The sequence below is a fragment of the Lynx canadensis genome, chromosome X (genome assembly GCF_007474595.2).
Source record: "Lynx canadensis isolate LIC74 chromosome X, mLynCan4.pri.v2, whole genome shotgun sequence".
Taxonomy (NCBI): domain Eukaryota; kingdom Metazoa; phylum Chordata; class Mammalia; order Carnivora; family Felidae; genus Lynx; species Lynx canadensis.
The window spans coordinates 103,402,828-103,415,868 of NC_044321.2; the positions used below are offsets into that span (position 1 = coordinate 103,402,828).

The following is a 13,041-nucleotide window of genomic DNA, read 5'->3' on the forward strand; positions in this document are numbered from 1 at the left end:
AAAATAGGAGGTTCTTAGAATTTTTAAGAGCATGAAGGGATCATAAACCCAAAACATTTGAGAATTGCTGCTTTAGGCGATTCTGATTTTTGATTACATTTGTAAATTATTACCTCAATAGTATACGTAGGAACACGTGGAAATGTTTTCATAAGGAGACTGGTAGAGTCCCTTTCCAACTAGTCTTAACCATCATATAATCCCTCAGAAATTTTTGTAAAGTTTAGCCACAGAGCTACCCAAAGGTAAATTGGGGAGTAGGAGGCAGGATCTATGTGAACTCTCAAGATTCCTTCCAGTAGACTTAAACATTGCATCTAAAGTTACTTAATCTAAATTTAGTTTCAATGTGATACATACACCTTATATTCCCTAACAATTTATCAAAAACAGGTTTTTTTCAAAGTAAATTATATAGTTTTGTCATGTTTCACGATTGATTAAATGTAAATCCTCTTGTGTACACGAACTTTTAAGAACTGCTTGGTAGACACAAACACTACATTTGAATCTAATTTTATGCTAGTTTCTTAATTATACAGCTAGCCACAGTCAACAGGGGTTCAGGGTAGATAAAAGCTCTGCTGTGAAATAAGAGAGAAGAAACACTCATTGGATACCAACTATGTGCCAATCTTTCTGCCAGGCATATGCCCCTTTCCTTCTAGAACTTTAAAATGTTGGGGCGCCTGGGTGACTCAGTTGGTTAAGTGTCTGATTTTGGCCCAGGTCATGATCTCACAGTTTGTGGGTTCGAGCCCTGCATTAGGCTCTGTGTTGACAGCTCAGAGCCTGGAGCCTGCTTTGGATTCTGTGTCTCCCTCTCTCTCTGCCCCTTTCCTGCTTGTGTCCTCTCTGTGTGTCTCAAAAATAAGTAAACATGGAAAAACATTTTAAATCTAGTGAGCAAAAGTTGTTTCAACAGTTTTCTCTCTGAGTATCTGTGATGGACTTTGTTACATCTGCTCCTCTAGTTGACAAAGAAATCAGTGGACAAGATTTCTAAAACGTAAGAACCATCACTTCTGTATTATATGGCTCCTGTGACCTTTCTCTCTCTATTCCCCTATGCATAGTAAAAACTGGTACCCCAATTAACCTAGATTGTTCTGCTACAATACAGTTGTATGATAACCTTGTAAAAACAAAATTAAGCAAGCTCATATCAAGATTATGAAGAAGGGACTGTGGCTAAAATCATAGGTTTTGACGAGGCCCAGATTTAAATTTCATCTCTCTTCCACTTACTATCTGGATGAACTAGAGCAAATCTCCTTACCTGTAAAGTTATCCTAACAATAATAAAGGCTCACTCTTGTGACCAGGAAATGATAAAATTCATTTAAAGCATATAGATACTACACTTGATCTTAGCCAAAAGGCCGAGAAGCAATCGTTTAAAGCATATAGAACATTGTTTGGCATATGACAAACACCCAGTAAATGTTAACTCTCATGTTTTTATTTTAAAAACCTAACGTTCTAAAATATCTTTGGTTCAACACACAAACTCTGCTAGATCACCATACATATTCACTGTTCATTCAGAGAATAGCAATGAAATTTCATTTTTTCTCTCATACCTTATAAATATGTGCCCAAAACTACCAAATTACATGTATTAGTGCCTGGAAATTCATAAAATACTTTCCCGATTTGAAAAACACACCAATCTCAGAAGAAACCAGAGTACATATGATTATGTATTTTTATAGTTGAAGAAACAGGGAGTTAAGAAAAATTAAATGACTTAGCTAAGGTCACACAGCTGGTAAACAATGGAATCACGAGTCAGATACCACCTTTGTCTGACCCTATTGCCATGTTTTTTCATCTTTAACTGACAACGATCAATAAAGGTCTGAATGACAACAGTCCTGAAAAGACCATTCATCAAAGGAAACATCAAAGGTCAATTCAATTTGATTCACTAGCACAGACACACCAGGCAACAATGTAGATTTAGATACTCTAAAAAGATTATCAGTGAAAACAAGAGAAACAAAGGAGTTTTCAACACAGTTGACCCTTGAACAACACAGGTTTGAACTGCATGTGGATTTTTTTGATACAGTACTGTATATACATTTTCTCTTCCTTGTTATTTCCTTAATAATGTTTTCTTTCCTCTAGCTTACTTTATTCTAAGAATACTGAATATAATACATATAACATACAAAATATGTGTTGACTGTTTTTATTATCAGTAAAGCTTCTAGTTAAGTTTTGGGGGAGTCAAAATTTATACAAGTATTTTTGACTGCACAGCAGAGGGAAAGGGGTGTCAGTGCCCCTAACCTCTGTGTTTCAAGGGTTAACTACTTTCTAGACAGCTAATTAGGAAATCAAACTACTCTGAACTCCTCCCTTCCTCAGCATTTTGTTTACTCAAGGCTGCTTCCTGGACTGTGAAAAGAAGCTCTAAGGAAAGAATGAAGAAGTATGGAACTTGATGCAGAGCGACAATCACAGAAGCACCTTAATCAGGGGCACTTTAAACTTTTATCTTGAAAAGCTTAGAAAAAGTGTTGAGTTGTGTGATTGGTGTAAACAACCCTTGATTTTGTAAGGCCCTAAGAAGCTCTGGGAGATCCTTTCATGTGGGATAAAGTAAAAAAAGTAGGCAGTAATTGCTTTGGCATCCTTCAGGAGAAATCAATAATGAATATGAGTGAAGGGTCAAGGAAAAAATAATAGATCCACTCTAGGGGTAATAGAGAATGTGAAATTTCAAAATAAAGAGAATTTTATCAATTATAAAATGGAGGATTGCTCCTTGTTTCCTTGGCAGTGATTAGGAAAACGTGATGCACTTTAGAAATAATGAAAAAGCCAAAGTGACAGTGATATTATAGAATATCTGACGCCAAGATAAATTTATCTTATTTTTTAATGTTTATTTATTTTTGAAGGAGAGAGAGAGAGACAGAATGTGAGCAGGGGAGGGGCAGATAGAGAGAGGGAGACAGAGTCCAAAGCAGGCTCCAGGCTCTCAGCTGTCAGCACAGAGCCCTACGTGGGGCTAGAACTCACAAAGTGTGACATCATGACCTGAACTGAAGCCGGACACTTAACTGACTGAGCCACCCAGGTGCCCCAAGATAGGCTTATCTTCTAAGAAGTACAATAAAACATCAATAAGTGAGATGCTAAGGGAATGGTGGGTACTAGCTAATTAAATTGCTATGCAACTGCACCTTTATCTGAGACTTTCTTTAATCAATCTGGTCTAGTGAACATACTTGAATCTCTCTTTGCTAAGCGAGGCTGGTGCAAAGCCTTAGGACTGTCATACTGTATGCCATTGGCTAAGGTCCCTGCCCACAGAAAATGTGATTTCCACCTCCAAGTATTTTTGTCATGTATGAAAGTGTATTTGTCATTGTCCCCCATGTCCTATCCTCCTAGTTCTCTTATTTTCTACATCTCAGTCTGTGTGTCAAATTCACCGTATCTTATCCATTCAAGCTCACAAATCTTCCTCACCATCTGTCTGAATATCTACCCCTATCCCTTCCATTCCCACTGCCATCTCCTCATTTCTCACCTGGCCTAATACAATAGCCAAACAATTATTCTTCTTTCCTCCTGTCTTATATTCTGCAACCCAACCTCAACATTCCATCAGAGGTATCTCTCTAAACTGCAAATACAGCCATGACCCCTTACATCTGAAAACTCTGAACTCTCCATTGCCTTCATGATACAATCTAAATGTCTTAACCTGACACACACATTCCTTAACAATATGGCTTCCGCATATGAATCCAACTTCCTTTGCTTCCACTGTCCAGGGTTTAACTGTGTGTTGCAGCCACAATGAACTACTTGCAGTTCTTGGCTATATACCTTCTTCCATCATGCTTATCCTTTGCCTAGAGTGCCATTTGCCCTATTCCTATTTTACTTGGCCTAGTTCTATTAATCCTTCAAAATTAACTTCATATGTCACCATCTTAGGAACCCATTCCTGATATCCCCATAGTTGTATACCCTATGCATTCCATAACATCCCTATAACATTTTATTGAAGTGATACACTAGTCCATTTGTCTGTTTCTACTTGAATGAAAACAACTGTGTCCTCTGTCATTTTATCCAGTGCATAATACCAAGTTAATAAACGAATAAGTAAGTAATTCAGGAGGAACCAAGATGGTGGAACAGCATGGAAGTTATTTGTGTGTCTCACGTCCATGAAATACAGCCAGACGAACACTAAAGCATCCTGCACACCGAGAAAACTGATCTGAGGATCAACACAACAACCTGCACAACGTGAAACACAAAATTCAGCAGGTACAAGGCACAGAGAGGTGAACTGGGAGAGAGAGAAGCCACGGAGGGCAGGGAGCCACTTTTGCGTGTGGAGAAAGGACAGAGATGGGGGGGGGGAGGAGGGGAGAGAATATGGGAAAAGCACCACCCCAAAAGCAGCTGGAGAGAAAGTGGAAAAAGCAGAAACAGCTGCAGTGATGAACTAAAAGGGGAGAAAGGAGATGGTTTAAATACCATTAAGACTGTAAACAGGAGGAGTGCAGAGTCTGGAACTCTGCAGCTCAATACCTGGCAGTGCTCTGGTGGGAAGGGCGAATCCCCAGGAGCAGAGTGGAGTCTGGGTTTTTTCAGGCCACATGGGGAGAGGTGGTTCCCCTGCTGGGAGGACACCTGGTAGAGGCTGTGTGGGTTCACAAAAAGCAAGGTGCCAGTGGACCCAGGAGAACAACCACATTCACTGGTGCTGGAACAAGGTCGTTAAGCCTGGTGCCAGATGTGTGTTGTGATTTTCCATAATCCCTGAAATGCTGCTGCTACACAATCGCGTGAACTTCTTTTGGGGTGGGCTGGCACCCGGCCACAGTCTCTGGGCATCAGCAACAGCACAGACCTGCAAATACTCCTGGGTGCGGGGGGCACCCGGCCAATACTTGGTGAGACCCTCTCACAGAGGGGCAAAACAGGTCAAAGCCGAAGCCCCTCAGAAGTAAGGGATGGGAAAAACACCTGCATTGGAGACAAAACTCAGGAGGGAGGTGCTGCCTGGGGCTTGGTCACAGACTGTGAAAAAGCAGGGAGTGGACAGAAGCCAAAGACAAAGAATGGGTGCACAATTGCTGATCATGGAAAACAGAGTTCTGATACTAGAGACTGGGTAGCTGGGTGATGCCATTTTCACCGCCCCCACGCAGGCGCATACATACCTACAAGCACAACAATCTACCCCAGTAAGTTAAGTGGTGCCATCTAGTGGAGAACAGAGCCATTACACTAAGCTCCGCCCAACTGGGCCAACCTCGCTCTTCAGGAATACATGTCTCTCTGCCTACTTAGTTTATGGACTATAAAGTCCTTCATAGTTTGACTTCTAGGGGAAAATGAAGTAATTTCAGTCATATTTCAGTCTGTTAGGTCCATCTATTCAAATTTCTTTCTTTTTTCTTTTTTGTTTCTTTTCTTTTTCTTGAATACAGAAATAAAAAAATCATTTTTATTTCAATTTTTATTAAAATATATTTAATATTTTTAATATTTAATATTTTTAATGTTTTTTCTACTACATTTTTTATTTTTGTGTAAATTCTTTCAAATTCTATTTTACTTCCATCATTTCATTTTAGTCTACTTCAATGTATTCATTTTTTCAAACTTTCAAACAATTTCCTTTTTTTTCTTCTTTCCCTTTTTTCTCTAATCTACAAGGACCCTTTCAACACCCAAATCAAAACACACCTAGGATCTAGCATCATTGGTTTGATTTATTTTTTTTGTGTGTTTGTTTTTAATTTTTTAATTTTAATGTTTTTTTATTTTAATATATTTTTTAAAGTTTTTACCTCATTAATTATGTTTCTCCCTTCAAAATGATGAAATGAAGGAATTCACCCCAAAAGAAAGAGCAGAATGAAACAACAGCTAGTGACTTAACCAACACAAAAACAAGCAAGATGTCTGCACCAGAATTGAGAATCACGATAATAAGAATACTAGCTGGAGTTGAAAATAGGTTAGAATCCCTTTCTGTGGAGATAAAAGAAGTAAAAGCTAGTCAGGATGAAGTAAAAAATGCTATAACTCAGCTGCAATTTCAAATGGATGCCGTGGCAGCAAGGATGGATGAGGCAGAACAGAGAATCAGCGATATAGAGGACAAACTTATGGAGAATAATGAAGCAGAAAAAAAGGAGGGAGATGAAGGCAAAAGAGCACGATTTAAGAATTAGAGAAATCAGTGACTCATTAAAAAGGACCAACATCAGAATCATAGAGGTCCCAGAAGAGGAAGAGAGAGAAATAGGGGTAGAATTGTTATGTGGGCATATCACAGGGGAAAACTTTCCTAACCTGGAGAAAGACACAAACATCAAAATCCAGGAAGCACAGAGGACCCTCATTAGATTCAATAAAAAACGACCATCAACAAGGCATATGATAGTCAAATCCACAAAATACTCAGGCAAGGAGAGGATCATGAAAGCAGCAAGGGAAAAAAAAAAGCCCTTAACCTACCAGGGAAGACAGATCATATTTGCAGTAGACATATCCACAGAAACTTGTCAGGCCAGAAAGGAGTAGCAGGATATATTCAATGTGCTGAATCAGAAAAATATGCAGTCAACAATTCTTTATCCAGCAAGGCTATCATTCAAAATAGAAGGAGAGATAAAAAGTTTCCCAGAAAAACAAAAATTAAAGGAGTTTGTGACCACTAAACCAGCCCTGCAAGCAATTTTAAGGGGGACTCTCTGAGGGGAGAAAAGATGGGGGAAAAAAACAAATAAATAAAGACTAAAAGCAACAAAGACTAGAAAGGACAAGAGAACACCACCAGAAACTCCAACTCTACGAGCAACATAATGGCAATGAATTCATATCTTTCAGTACTCACTCTAAATGCCAATGGACTCAATGCTGCAATCAAAAGAGATAGGGTAACAGAATGGATAAGAAAACAAGACCATTTATACACTGTTTATAAGAGACCCACGTTAGACCAAAAGACACCTTCAGATTGAAAGTAAGGGGATCGAGAACCATCTCTCATGCTAATGGTCAACAAAAGAAAGGCAGACTAGCCATACTTATATCAGACAATCTAGACTTCAAAATAAAGACTGTAACAAGAGACGAAGGAGGGAATTATAGCATAATTAAGGGGTCTATCCACCAAGAAGATCTAACATTGTAAACATTTATGTGCCAATAGTGGAAGCACCCAAATATTTGAATTAATCACAAACATAAAGAAACTCAATGATAGTAATACCATAATAGTAGGGGACTTCAACAACCCACTCACAGCAATGGACAGATAATCTAATAAGAAAATCAACAAGGAAACAATGGCTTTGAATGACACACTGGACCAGATGGATTTAACAGATATATTCACAACATTTCATCCTAAAGCAGTGGAATATACATTCTTCTCCAGTGCACATGGAATGTTCTCCAGAATAGACCAAATACTGGACACAAATTAGCCCTCAACAAGTACAAAAAAAATCAAGATAATACTGTGCATATTTTCAGATCACAATGCTATGAAACTCGAAATCAACCACAAGAAAAAAATTTGGAAAGGTAACAAATACCTGGAGACTAAAGAACATCCTACTAAAGAATGAATGGGCTAACCAAGAAGTTAAAGAGAAAATTAAAAAATTAATGGAAGCCAATGAAAATGATAACACCACAACCCAAAACCTCTGGGAAGCAGGAAAGGCAGTATAAAAGGAAAGTATACAGTAAACCAGGCCTTCCTAAATAAGGAAGAAAGATATCAGACACACAACCTAACTTTACACCTAAAGAGCTGGGAAAAGAACAGAAAATAAAAGCCAAAACCAGCAGAAGGCAGGAAATAATAAATATTAGAGCAGAAATTAATGCTATCAAAACCAAAAAAAAAAAAAAAAGTAAAACAGATCAATGAAACTAGAAGCTGGTTCTTTGAAAGACTGAAAAAAAAATGAGAAACCACTAGCCAGTTTTATCAAAAAGAAAAAGGAAAGGACCCAAATAAATAAAATCAGGAATGAAACAGGAGAGATCCCAACCAACAAAGCAGAAATACAAACAATAATAAGAGAATATTATGAGAAATTATATGCCAATAAAATGGGCAATATGGAAGAAATGGACAAATTCCTAGAAACATACACTACTACTAAAACTGAAACAGGAAGAAATAGCAAATTTGAATAGACCCATAACCAGTAAGGAAATGGAATTAGTAATCAAAAATCCCCCATAAACAAGAGTCCAGGGCCAGATGGCTTTCCAGGGGAATTAAACCAAACATTTAAGGAAGAGTTAACACCTATTCTCTTGAAGCTGTTCCAAAAAATAGAAATGGAAGGAAAACTTCCAAACTCTTTCTATGAAGCCACCATTACCTTGACTCCAAAACCAGACAGAGACCCCACTAAAAAGGAGAACTATAGACCAATTTCCCCGATGAACATGGATGCAAAAATCCTCAACAAGATATTAGCCAACCGGATCCAACAATACATTAAAAAAATTATTCACCATGACCAAGTGGGATTTGTACCTGGGATGCAGGGCTAGTTTAATATCCACAAAACAATTAACGTGATTCATCACATCAATAAAAGAAAGGACAAGAACCATATGATCCTCTCAACAGATACAGAGAAAGCATTTGACAAAATACAGCATCATTTCTTGATAAAAACCCTCAAGGAAGTAGGTATAGAAGAATCATACCTCAAGATCATAAAAGCCATATACGAAAGACCCAACGCTAATATCATCCTCAATGGGGAAAAACTGAGAGCTTTCCCCCTAAGGTCAGGAACAAGACAGGGATGTCTACTCTCACCGCTGTTATTCAACATAATATTGGAAGTCTTAGCATCTGTAATCAGACAACACAAAGAATTAAAAGGCATCCAAATTGTCCAGTAGGAGTTCAAACTTTCAATCTTCACAGATGGCATGGTATTCTATATGGAAAACCCAAAAGAGAGCACCAAAAAACTGCTACAACTGATTCATGAATTCAGCCAAGTTGCAGGATATAAAATCAATGCACAGAAATTGATTGCATTCCTATACACCAACAATGAAGCAACAGAAAGAAAAATCAAGGAATAGATCCCATTTACAATTGCACCAAAACCCATAAAATACCTAGGAATAAATCTAACCAAAGAGGTGAAAAATCTATACACTGAAAACTATAGAAAACTTAAGAAAGAAATTGAAGAAGAGACCAAAAAAAAAAAAAAATGGAAAAAGATTCCATGCTCCTGGATAGGAAGAACAAATATTGTTAAAATGTCAATACTACCCAAAGCAATCTACATATTCAATGCAACCCCTATCATAATAACACCAGCATTCTTTGCAGAGCTAGAATAAATAATCCTAAAATTTGTATGGAACCAGAAAAGACCCTGAATAGCCAAAGCAATCTTGAAAAAGAATCCAAAGCAGGAGGCATCACAATTCCAGACTTCAAGCTATACTACAAAGCTGTAATCATCAAGACAGTACAGTACTGGCACAAAAACAGACACTCAGATCAATGGAACAGAATAGAGAACCCAGAAATGGACCCACAAACGTATGGCCAACCAATCTTTGACAAAGCAGGAAAGAATATCCAACGGAATAAAGTGTCTTCAGCAAGTGGTGCTGGGAAAACTGGACAGCGACATGCAGAAGAATGAACCTGGACCACTTTCTTACATCATACACAAAAGTAAACTCAAAATGGATGAAAAACATAAATGTAAGTCAGGAAGCCATCAAAATCCTCGAGGAGAAAGGAGGCAAAAACCTCTTTGATCTTGCCCACAGCAACTTCTTACTCAACACGTCTCCGGAGGCAAGGGAAATAAAAGCAAAAATGAACTATTGGGACCTCATCAAAATAAAAAGCTTCTGCACAGCAAAGGAAACAACCATCAAAACTAAAAGGCAACCAACAGAATGGGAGAAGATATTTGCAAACGACATATAAGATAAAGGGTTAGTATCCAAAGTCTATAAAGAACTTATCAAACTCAACACCCAAAAAACAAATAATCCAGTGAAGAAATGGGCAAAAGACATGAATAGACACTTTTCCAAAGAAGACATCCAGATGGCCCACCGACCATTGAAAAATTGCTCAATATCACTCATCATCAGGGAAATACAAATCAAAACCACAATGAGATACCACTTTACACCTGTCAGAATGGCTAACATTCACAACTCAGGCAACAACAGATGTTGGTGAGGATGCGGAGAAAGAGGATCTCATTTGCATTCCTGGTGGGAATGCAAGCTGGTGCAGCCACTCTGGAAAACAGTATGGAGTTTCCTCAAAAAATTAAAAATAGGACTACCCTATGACCCAGAAATTGCACTAGTAGATATTTTTCCAAGGGATAAAGGTATGGTGTTTTGAAAGGACACATGCACCCCAATGTTTATAGCAGCACTATCAACAATAGCCAAAGTATGGAAACAGCCCAAATGTCCATCGATGGATGCATGGATAAAGAAGATGTGGTATATACATATATACATATTCAATGCAACCCCTATCAAAATAACACCATCATTCTTCATAGAGCTAGAATAAACAATCCTAAAATTTGTATGGAACCAGAAAAGACCCTGAATAGCATATATAGATATATAGATGTGTGTGTGTATATGTATGTGTGTGTACATATATACATATACATATATGTATATATGTATACATATACACACACACATATACATACATACATATACAATGGAGTATTACTCAGCAGTCAAAAAGAATGAAATCTTGTAATTTGCAACTATGTGGATGGAACTAGAGGGTATTATGCTAAGTGAAATTAGTCAGAAAAAGACAAATATCATATGACTTCACTCATATGAGGACTTTAAGACACAGAACAGATGAACATAAAGGAAGGGAAGCAAAAATAATATAAATACAGGGACAGGAACAAAATGTAAGAGACTCTTAAATAAGGAGAACAAACAAAGGGTTACTGGAGGGGTTGTGGGAGGGGAGATGGGCTAAATGGGTAAGGGGCACTAAGGAATCTACTCCTGAAATCATTGTTGTACTATATGCTAACTAATATGGATGTAAATTAAAAAAATAAGATTAAAAAAAGTATGGAAAAAATAAGTCATTCAGTAGATGCTTGATGTGGAATTGTTTCCATATATTCATCATTTTCTCCTAAACCTGAAGCTTCACTTAAATATCCCAATTAATTAAGGAATGCACTTAATTGAACTCTGGTTGTTTGAGGTTTTAGTGTGAGATACCATGCAAATATCTAGTAACAGAAATATTCTATATCCTAGTCATAATCCTTTGCTCAAGCCATGACTAGTAAGATTACTACACCAATTTAAAAAATCTGCAAAAATATATTAATTGTAGTCTCAATTACAAATGTTATCACACTTAAGAAACATATCTAAGTAGAACAAGTCCTACCTCTCTTAGGATCTGATTCTTTCCTCCAGCTCAGTCTGTCAATCTGGAGTTACAGTTCAGGAAAGCAGAAGTCATGGCTGGTTTTATGTGTCACTGAGATCAGCCATAGTCCATATCACAGCAGGTACAAAACAATAAAATCCTGAACTGCTGTAGCCAGGGGGGAATGCTTAATAGTGTTAAATAGGAAATGTTATGGCATCCAAGCTTCACTTATTACAATTTAGATCCAGTCTGGAAGTTAGTTTTTCTACCAGAATAAGTACAGAATTTAAAACACTGTTTCCATCTTCATAGTATGGATGGAGGCAGCTCTCCAAAAAACACCACACATTCACAGGAGATAGAAAAGAATGCCAAAGGGCCAAAAAAACCCACCTAAGAAATCATTCCCAATGTAATATGTAACATAGAGGACACATTTCACGGAAACTCCAAGCTTATTTAGTAATAAAAATAATAAATACTCTGAACTGAAAATGATTATGGAGCAAATGTTCGGTCAGAGGCTGGATTAAGGGAACGTGATATAGAACACCCCAAGGGCAGAGCAACATAGGGCAAGAACAACTTGGCGCACTCTAACAAGGATCAGAAGAACTTAACTCCAAACTTAAAGAAATATGGATCGTAGAAGAATATAGAAATCTTCTTACCCTCAAGTAACATCTAAAAAGAAAATTCCTTGTGGAGGGAAATTAGTTATTAGTATTAGAGGACTAGCTCTTATGTTGTACTTATATATGCTAAACTGTTTAGGAAATTGTTGTTTCATTTCACTGTGTTTGTTTAGTAATCCCCAACCAACCTTTTTGTTGTCCTCTAAAGCTGTACGTTAACATTGTGACATTTTTGTTGAGAGTTGCCTGGGACAGGTCAACCCCACTTAATAATTGCTGTCAAGGTTCCATTGCCTGGAGTGGCAGACAACTTCAGTGACATCCCTTATACATAAGGGATTTATTTATTTATTTTTTCAATATATGAAATCTATTGTCAGATTGGTTTCCATACAACACCCAGTGCTCATCCCAAAAGGTGCCCTCCTCAATGCCCATCACCCACCCTCCCCTCCCTCCCACCCCCCATCAACCCTCAGTTTGTTCTCAGTTTTTAGGAGTCTCTTATGCTTTGGCTCTCGCCCACTCTAACCTCCTTTTTTTTTCCTTCCCCTCCCTCATGGGTTTCTGTTAAGTTTCTCAGGATCCACATAAGAGTGAAAACATATGGTATCTGTCTTTCTCTCTATGGCTTATTTCACTTAGCATCACACTCTCCAGTTCCATCCATGTTGGTACAAAGGGCCATATTTCATTCTTTCTTATTGCCACGTAGTACTCCATTGTGTATATAAACCACAATTTCTTTATCCATTCATCAGTTGATGGACATTTAGGCTCTTTCCATAATTTGGCTATTGTTGAGAGTGCTGCTATAAACATTGGGGTACAAGTGCCCCTATGCATCAGTACTCCTGTACCCCATAAGGGCTTTAACAAAGGTTTTCCTAGTTTGGGTATGCTACACCTTTCACAAGTATGTTACTGATCCTCAAGCCACAGTGCAAACAGATA

General features: G+C 37.8%; 1 pseudogene; it reads right to left on the minus strand.

Annotated features, from left to right (window-relative positions):
• Positions 1 to 1,303: 1,303 nt before the first annotated feature.
• On the minus strand, positions 1,304 to 1,394 carry LOC115507998 (annotated as a pseudogene).
• Positions 1,395 to 13,041: the final 11,647 nt, after the last annotated feature.